Source organism: Hordeum vulgare, chromosome 6H (assembly GCF_904849725.1).
Source record: "Hordeum vulgare subsp. vulgare chromosome 6H, MorexV3_pseudomolecules_assembly, whole genome shotgun sequence".
NCBI classification, from domain to species: domain Eukaryota; kingdom Viridiplantae; phylum Streptophyta; class Magnoliopsida; order Poales; family Poaceae; genus Hordeum; species Hordeum vulgare.
In genome coordinates, this window is record NC_058523.1 from 424,970,948 (window position 1) to 424,981,150 (window position 10,203).

Consider the following 10,203-nt stretch of genomic DNA (forward strand, 5'->3'; position numbering starts at 1 on the left):
CGGCTTGGGCCTTGGTTGATGCTGGGCGAGACCGACGCTCTGCTGGCCTCGCGGCGCAGCTGGCCCATGCGACCCCACGTTGTCAATACGGCGAGCAAATCGGCAAGGCACTGGTGCCCTCGTCCTCACGAACAAAACAGAGGCGAGGCAACAACTCCTGGAGATAGATGGGGACGGCGATGGGGCACTGTGATGGTGGTTGGGGCGAAGGTCGACGGGGATAGGGTCTTTGGTGCGGGTCGGGGATGAGGTGGCAGATCCTGGCTTGGTGGCGGCTAGACGAGCTCAACAGCCTGGGCAGCTCCTCGAGAGAGAGCTCGCACAGAGAGGCGGGGCTGAGGCTGGCTATGTTGGGAAGCAAGCAGGGTGACGAGGCTGCGTGAGCTGCAGGGAGGAGGGGGCAAGCGACGGCGCACGACACTTCGCATAGCGGACCTGTCGCAACGGGGGTCGAGCGGGAGATCGGAGCAGAGGCGGGGCGACGACCTCGGGACTCTGGGAGACGTTAGGGCGGGCAGGATGATGGTAGGGTGGCGAGGCGGACTCGGGCGGTCGAAAGGAGGTGAGGCGACCATCGGCTCCGGTTCCATGGCGCGACCGGCGCGGGATGGGGACTGGAGGGAGCGCTCGAGCGCGGAGCAGGGGTTGCTAGCGAGCGACGGCTCTGCTCGTCCGGATGTAGGGGTGAGGACCGGTGAGGCGAGGTGCAGGCCGGCGGGAGGCCATGGCTGCACATGCATGGGGAAGGAGGAGGCGACAGCGGGTTGACCCGATGGAAAAAATGAGGTGGGTGTGGCGGCGCTGTCGGGAGGGAGGATTGGTTAGCTAGGGTTAGGGTAGGATTGGGATACATTTCGTATATAAATAGCAAACGGTTTTTTAAATAGGATCTAATTGGCCCTTCGATTAAATCAGATTGCTGAGAATAACTATGATAGGAAGAGTAATTGACAAACCGCTGATGGTTTGGGGTATTACGGGGTTGATCTCGACCCAACGATCACGAATGTACTTTCGGGTCCGGGGGGAGTTTCGGGCTAGGTTGCCCGTAGGGTCTGTGCACTGTGTTGAAGGTCTAGGCATAGAAGAGAGGGAAAACGGACAACCCCGCGACAAAGTTTAACATACCGAAACGTCTGACAATTGATCGGCTATAGTGCCACTATAGGTTTAACGGTTCGGGTATCATACGAACTCCGATTGCGACGGAATTTGGTAGGCGGCCTATCTACATTAATATAAGACCGCATGCCAAGTTTCAACCCAGTCCGAGAAAGTTTTGTACACACTTTTAATAACAAATATTTTAACGATGCCACACACGCGTGAGCGTGTGGTTGGTCTCGAAACGGTCAACGACAAAAATGGAGAGAACAAGCAACTAATAAGGGATGCAAGTTTGAAAAATGACGGTAACGGAGTGCCGATGCAACGCGGATGATGTGCATGATGCGATGATGAATGTGACAAACAATTAAATCACATGACGTTAATAGACTAAAAGGGGAATCTTCTGGAGCTTTTGTTCCGGGCTGTTACAACTCTCCTACACTAACAAGAGATCTCGACCGAGATCTAAGAATGAAAAGGGAAGAGGAAGAGGAAAGGAAGAGGTAAAACTTAGTTGCATTTATGAAAAACGAGTGAAAGCAATGACTCTTAGAGGTTGCAACAAGATGAAGAATGACATGAGGAACAAGCAAGAATTCAAAAGAAATTTCGGCAGCACTTCGGTAGGAAATTGTGGCAAAATTTGATAAGATGGAAAGATCTTGAAAAGATTCACAACAACCAACTAAATTGATAAGCAACGAAAGAACATGAAAGAAAACACAACACTCTGTTTAATTGAACAAGAAAGGAAAGAACACAATCTTGACAAAACTAGATAATGGATAAAAGAAAGCAACATCACAACAACTCTGGAACAAGAGAATAGAAATTAGATCATTGGAGAGAAGAGAACAGAGAAGAAAATGAAAACTTCTACCACAATTGAATTTGGTAAGCATCCTTGCAAGAAGAATTGAATGTGGTTGTAGGAAAAAAAACAATGAAATGAACAATCTTGTTGTGGGTTTATGGAAACCATATCAAAATAATGAGGTGACAACCAACCACTAACAGAAACAAGGATTGACTAGGAGCAACAAGATATGAAAAACTTCTTTCACCAAGAGGATACATTGAGAACTTGGATCAACAATAATCACCATAATAGCAAAAATACTTAGAAAAAGCTTTAGGTGAATCTAAACCAAGATAACTCAATGGGAGAAAAGGGTGGGTTTAATTATCTCATTCTTGAAACAAATTCTCTTTGAGGCTCCTCCACTAACAAGAACACTATAACACCACCTCAAAGGATAAAGGTGGAAGAATTGCTCTTTGAAATGCAAGAGAAAGAATACTTGAGGTTCTCCAACAAGAATCTTGAATAACACCTTGAGAATGAACTACATCCTAAACAAATCACCATGAAGAACCTCTGGAACAAAACAATGATGAAAAGAAATGAAGGATGAAAGAATAAGATTATGGCCTTCCAAAGAATTATATGGAACTTCGGGAAGAGAAACTTGAGAAAAACTTGACCTCCGGAAAAGAAAGACGAAGCACTTGAGATAAAAGAATTTGATATTGTGAGCCACTCCGATAGAAGAATTAAAATCATGTTGAAGAAACAAGAATAAGAATTATGTAGTGCATGTCCTTCATCAAGTTAAATTGATGACAAGCAACGGATTTAGCATACCACTTATTTTTTCTTTAAAAGATTGAAGAGAGATAATATCACAACTTAAAAAAAAGTCTTGAAAGAACCACCGGCAAGAATTGAAATGAATGTGGATAATACAAATGAACTGGGCTACATGAGGACAAAGGGAGCAACATCACAACAACTCCGGAACAAGAGAATAGAAACTAGATCATTGGAGAGAAGAGAACGGAGAAGAAAATGACAACTTCTACTACAATTGAACTTGGTATGCATCCTTGCAAGAAGAATTCAATGTAGTTGTAGGAAAAATAACAATGAAATGAACAAGCTTGGTGTGGGTTTATGGAAACCATATCAAAATAATGAGGTGACAACCAGCCACTAACAGAAACAAGGATTGACTAGGAGCAACAAGATATGAAAAACTTCTTTCACCAAGAGGATACATTGAGAACTTGGATCAACAATAATCACCATAATAGCAAAAAATAGTTAGAAAAAGCTTTAGGTGAATCTAAACCAAGATAACTCAATGGGAGAAAAGGGTGGGTTTAATTATCTCATTCTTGAAACAAATTCTCTTGGAGGCTCATCCACTAACAAGAACACTATAACACCACCTCAAAGGATAAAGGAGGAAGAATTGCTCTTCGAAATGCAAGAGAAAGAATACCTGAGGTTCTCCAACAAGAATCTTGAAGAACACCTTGAGAATGAACTACATCCTAAACAAACCACCATGAAGAACCTGTGGAAGAAAAGAATGATGAAAAGAAATGAAGGATGAAATAATAAGATTATGGCCTTCCAAAGAATTAGATGGAACTTCGCGAAGAGAAACTTGAGAAAAACTTGACCACCGGAAAAGAAAGACGAAGCACTTGAGATAAAATAATTTGATATTGTGAGCCACTCCGAAAGAAGAATTAAAATCATGTTGAAGAAACAAGAATAAGAATTATGTAGTGCATATCCTTCACCAAGTTAAAATGATGACAAGCAACGGATTTAGCATACCACTTATTCTTCTTTAAAAGATTGAAGAGAGATAATATCACAACTTGAAAAAAAAGTCTCAAAAGAACCACCGACAAGAATTGAAATGAATGGGGATAATACAAATGAACTGGGGTACATGAGGACAAAGAGAGGATGATTCAATTGGAGAATGCTTGAACAAGCCATCAAGAAGAATTCACAAATGAATGGGAATACCATTACTGAATGAAGATACACGAGAATGAAGAAATCATGATCAACCCGAAGAATTTAGAATGAGTGCATCCATCATTGTGTTCTTCCTGGGTGTGTCCTATTTCTCCACAGATCTTGCATGCACAGGTCTTCTCCTTCGGATTATCATAGCACTTCTGAATAAGACGGGACCTTAACAAAGTCTTCTTGAATTCGTCCCAGGTTTCTGCTCCACTAAATCCTTGTATGGCAAGATGCATTTTCCACCAGATAGCAGCACTTTGGGTAAGGTACTGGAGAGCGTGTTCCACTTCATACTTCCTTGAGATCAAGTTGCTCCCGAAGTGGTTCTCCATGGTTTGAATCCATATATCAGCCTCCAGCTGGGTCATTGGTCCAGAGACTACAAGTCCAGCTTCATACTCCATCTGGTAGGGTTAAGGTTTTGGGGATGAGACGGGTAAGAGAGGGAGGGAGATACACACAATACAACAATATTTTTTTGAGATAGGTTTTATTTGTGGCCGTCGGAAAACACACACCAAAGACGGCTCACAAATCATCGTATCTAACGTGGGTATATTACAGGGGTTTGGACTTCTAATGGTCATATAAATATTCGAACGCTACAGGGTCTTCGAATTCTTCGGGTCTTGAGAGTCTACTGTTGGTGCAGCTTCAATTCTTCAATGCATGATGAAATCCTCTTTACTTTGAAGTGGGACTTAGTTGATCCTTCATGTGGTCAAAAGGGGTAAGGGTATTGTCTAACTATTTGAGGTGAGAGGGAACATTCGATGAAATCAAAAGAGATGAGAAGTAAAATATGTTCTTGAAAATAATTTTTTTGAGAGATTCTTCCCTAAGGGATTTCCAGTTTCTAGGGTCACGTCCTACAGTCAACATGTGCTCTGATACCATCTCTGTAGCGACCCGACTCAAGACGAGTCAAGCTTCTGTGTTTCTGTGCCTCTGTGTTACCCTCATCAAATATATTTAATGGTGCTGAGAAATCCAGATAATCTTCAGTTCCTTTGGCTCAAGTTGTCCATGACCGTGGACACGGCTAATCGATTAGGTTTGAGTACTCTGCAGAGTTTTGCACACGTTCCCCACAAGATTTGATCGCCTCCGTATATATCCTCACACTTCAGGGTGTTTGAAGACCGGATGATCAAAACATGGTCTTTCAACGGGTCCCTCTGAATCCCTGTCGGTGCCCATCCATTCCTACCGTTCTTCTACATCTGCTAGCACCGCCTGTCCAGAGTTGCCGCGTTGTCCAACCAAGCCAGAGCCCATAATGACTTGTGGCTGTGCAAGTAAGCCTTGGGTCTTGAAAATATCCGTCCGTCTCTTTGAGCCTGGGTGAAGCTTTCCACAGGATGACATGGCCTCTCCAGCATCCCGGGCATCCACTTGGTTTTCCAGGGAGCCGATCAACCGTCCTTCACCCAGTGTTGCATTGCGTCCGAGGTCTTGAAGATCTTGTATTAACCGGTCTTGATTATTTAATCAACCTCGCATCACTCGTGATATACACTCAACCGAAAACCCGTCTACTCAAGCATAGCATTAAGAAATTGTCGTCCCGGGGCCAAGTATCGGGGTTGTTGTGTGCCTACCACATGATACTACAATCTATACTAAAATTTCCAAGTACCTAAGCAGCATGCAATTTGGGCATAGGATGGTAGAACTATGATGCATAAAACATAAGTGATAATATGATCAAAGTGACTTGCCTGGTGATGATGACGAAGAAGAATTTCTCGAGAAAATAACTTGATAGACTACTCGTCACTCTCCGATGATATCTATATAACAAACATATCATTCACATAAGCACTCATACTAGCAATCATTCTAGCAATCAAAACAAAAGAGAGAGCGAATAGAAATCCGAAAGAAACATCAAATAAGACTAGGGAGTCTTCTACTACGTCAAACACTAAATAGTTTTGTCTAACAAAAAATAATAACAAGGAACTAAGATATAAGTCTAACTAAGATAAAATAAAGTATTTTTCACAAAACTTTTTGAAAGTATTCCCAAACGGGATTTGAAACAACGGTGAAAACAATTGCAAGTTACTAAGGACCTAGAATTGATTTCATGAAAATAAATAAAAATAAAATAAAAGCTTGTTGCAAAACTACTGTTTATCTAACAGAAACAAAACATAATGTTTCTGAAATAATAAAGAAAATATTTTAAAACAAAGATAGAAAAGGAAATTAGCCGAAATCTTAAAAGAGGTGAAACGGAAATTGTTTCATATGAAACAGTGAGCTAAAATACTCAAACAAATCTGAAATTTTTACCACTGATAAATAAGATGACTAGTGATCAGTACCAAAAGGAATCAAATTAAAAGCTATTTTTAAACTCCTGGAATAGGCAAAAGAAGGTTTAAACTAAATCTGATCTAACTTGTATTTGAAAATTTCAAACATAGACAAATTATATGTTTTTAACAACTACAGGAAATTTGTGAGCTACTCGAAAAAGAATCAATGTCATTGGACTTAGGTATAAAAAGTTGTGGTCAAAAAAAAACAGAAAGTTTCTGTTTTTGCAAACAGGCAGAAAATTATAAAACTACTAGTGTTAAAAAGAGGGGTACACGTGGCAAGTTTCTATTGGCTGCGTAGGGTGTTTGTTTCATGACTTTGAGCAACCGTCCTCGGCTAAGCAAAATTCGCTGGTTAATTCATAAGTGACAAAAAAAACCACTGGTTTTCTGATTTAGACGGGAGGGGTATATATGATCTAATCTACACCATCCAGTTAAGATCTAACGGCTAACAAAAGAGAACATGAAATAATAGAGAGAGGGGAGGGCTACCGTGGCTGGGTAGTGGGTTGCTCCGGCGAGAAGGGGCTGGCCGGCGAGGGAGGGGAGCTCCGGGGCGGGGTGGACTTCGGGGGAGGCGGCGGCGGAGGTGCTCCTCCTCGGGGGGAGGCGCTCGGGGGAGAGAGGCGGCGACGTGGTGCTCTCCCAGGGCGGGGCCGAAGGGTGGCAGTAGCTGCTGCTGCTGCTCCGGCGGGCGGGCGGCGAGGGGAGATGGGGAGGCGGTGGCGGGGGTGGGAACAGGGTCGGCTAGGGCGATGGGTATATATAGGCTGGGAGGGGGGTGCTATGGAAGGGAGAGGGAGAAACGGGGAAGAAATCCCGAGGTGGTGCGGCTCGGTTTTGGGTGGAGCAGAGAAGGAAGGAAAGAGAGGGAGGAAGGAGAAGGCCGCGGGAGGAGGGGGCATCGGCCAGGGGGGCCCGCAGGTCAGAGAGAGGGGGGAGGTAAGGAGGGGGTCGGTTGGCCTATTCCTAGGGATTTCAATCCCGGGTAAGTGGGGATTCGGCCCAGTGGCTAAGATGCGCCCAGGGCGGCGGTGGTAAAAAAAAAGACTTTCCTTTTATTAAACCTTTTCCAAAACAGAAAACAAAAGCCAAAAAAAAGAAATAAATCAAAATATCTATATATGGTATTATATATCAAAAAATTTAGAAAAAGAATCTCTACCCGAATAACATTTTTTTAAAGCCAAAATAAAAAAATTTAAAAATGTTTTTTTTCAGAAATTCCCAATTTGCTTTATTTCTTTTTGCAATTATTTTTGCAAAAGAACTTTGGGTTTTCTTGGCTCCAACATTTCAAAAATTGCCCGCACTTTTGGAGTGTCATTTTCCTCCTCTCTCTCTCTTGCGTGCAAGAGAGTATTTTCTTCGGGCTTTTTCTCGCGCGAGGAAAACGAATGGAAATGCAAAAGAATTCAAATGCAAATATCTCCGTTCAAATTCTTTATAGTTGAAGAAGTCATGTCTTCTTCTCTCTTTGCGTTTAAAAGCTTTAATTTGAATTCACCGGAGAAGGGGAAAGTCATTTTATTCCCTCTAATTCAAAAGTTTCGAAAAGTTTCAAATTTCACACAAGTTTGAGTCACTCAGCAAACAAACAAACAATCAATCTAATAATTATATTAACATTCCAAAATTTATAATTTTGGGATGTTACAAAAATAATTAGAGATCTCCGATAAAAGATTAGAAGAGCCAGATAAGATCGTGGGAGAAACCTGTGGGTTATGGGCCCACATAAAAGAACACACCATTGAAAAGAATTGCTTATAAAGAGTAGTTCCTAAAGTTTCAAAAATATCCTCTATCTTATCAATCCTAGAAGGATCCATATCATGGGATTTAAGGGTCTCCAAAGTTTTGTAAATTTTGAGCATGGAGCTATCAAGTCTATTTAAATTCTCTTGAATCCTATGATCTACTTAATTTGTTTTACCCATGCTTGGAATCTCTAGCTCTATTTTCTCAAGTTTACTCATAATTTGAGCTAAAGTGATATCATCCTTTATGTCAACAATAGGTCGGATTCCGACAAGATTTTCCATAACGTTAAGAGCCTCCCCAGTGGGTGCTTCCAAGAAATTCCCTCCTATTGCTGTGTCTAGAAAAAACATATGCCAAGAAGTAATACCAACATAAAAGTTTCTAAGCAAAATAGTGGTGGATTGCTTCTTGGTGGCCCTATCTTGAGAATTTTTAATTCTATACCAGGCATCTTTCAAACTTTCTCCAACCCTTTGTTTAAAGGTGATATTCTATCCTTCGGGTGCAACACTAGAGGCAAAGGACTTAGTCGTTGGTTACCCCAAGTGGAAGGTTGAGATGTAGTCAGCAACAAGTTTTCCCTTACACGGAGACTGTAAGTTTATTGAACCAGGAGGACTCCTAGGATCAACAAGTAGATTTCCGCTGCTCTGGCGCTAGCAGAAGACGTGGACCTGCACACACAACAAATATCTTTGCTCCCAACGAGTACATAGAGGTTGTCAATCTCTCCGGCCTTGTAGTTTGCAAAGGATCAAAACACAAGTGGGAATAGTAATAGTGATTGCAAAGGGAAAGTAAATGAAAGCAGTAAATGATGGAGGTTTTAGCAATGGTGTTGATATGGACCGGAGTTACATGATGTTCACTAGTGATGTCTCTCTCCCAAAAGACGATAAACAACTATGCTTGGTAAACAAATTACAGTTGGCAATTGACAGAATAATGAACGCACCGCAATGCTAATTATGCTACTTGATAGTTATAGGTTCAATAGTAATGGGCAGTACACCAAGACAAGTAGACAATTTATTCATCAGCATCTACTTACTAATCATCCACCTTGAGATATCTATCTAGAACATCACACCGGTATTAAGTTGCGAGCCCCACACAAAGTGTAAAGTCAAAGCAACGGACAACTGCATTAACGAACTATGCGTAAGGTAAACAATCCTTGCAACCGTGGTCACAAGCACTGTTGTTTTCTCCCTGGTGGTAACAACACATCCCCTAGTCTCATGTTTATGTCACTCAAGCTAGACTTTGAGGGGCATGAACCCACAATCATGCATAACGCTCCCTCTTGGAGTTACAATCTACAACTAGGCTAAAGCAATAAATAGCAAAGGAGAACATGCATGAATCACTAAGGAACATAATATAAAACTATAATCAAATATATAACTCGTAACAATCTGAACATAATCTCAGAATCCATCGGATCCCAAGAAACTGAGCATAGCAATAACAAGAGAATTACATAGATGCCTTGATCATGTAGGGCAGCTCACAAGGACTAATCATGGAAGCACAAGATTGGAGAGAAGACATCCCATAGCTACTGGTCATGGACTCATGGTCCAAGGAGGACTACTCACGGCACGTCCGGGAAGCGTCCGTGGTGTTGGAGTAGCTCCCGGATGTCAATCCTTCCTCTAGGACGGTGCCGGGAAGAGGTCTCCTGACGCTCCCGATCTCGGAAGCGCTGCGGCGGCGGAACGATGGAGAAATTCAGGATTCTGGATATTATGGAAGGGTTTCCTCTCGGAGAGGTAAATATAGGCCGAAGGAGGGCACCGAAGGGCGTGCGACCCACCCAGGCGGCCTGTGGTCGCGACCAGGGGGTAGGTCACGCCACGAGGTCGCCTGGACGATCCCTCCCCCCCCCCCCCGTGGCCCATCTTTGGTGACCTGGAAGCTTCCGGTATGCTGATTTTTTATATATTTTTCTCGGGATTTTTGGGACTTCGAAAATTGGGTAAGAGCCCCTGCAAAAAATCATCAGCAGACAGAAACTAGCACTGGGTGCACTGAGTTAGTAGGTTAGTCCAAATATGTGTACCAAGATATAAAAGTGTAGAAAAACATATAACAATGTCACCCAAAAGATCATGGAACAAGCAGAAATTATAGATACGTTGGGACATCATCACACTTTATAAG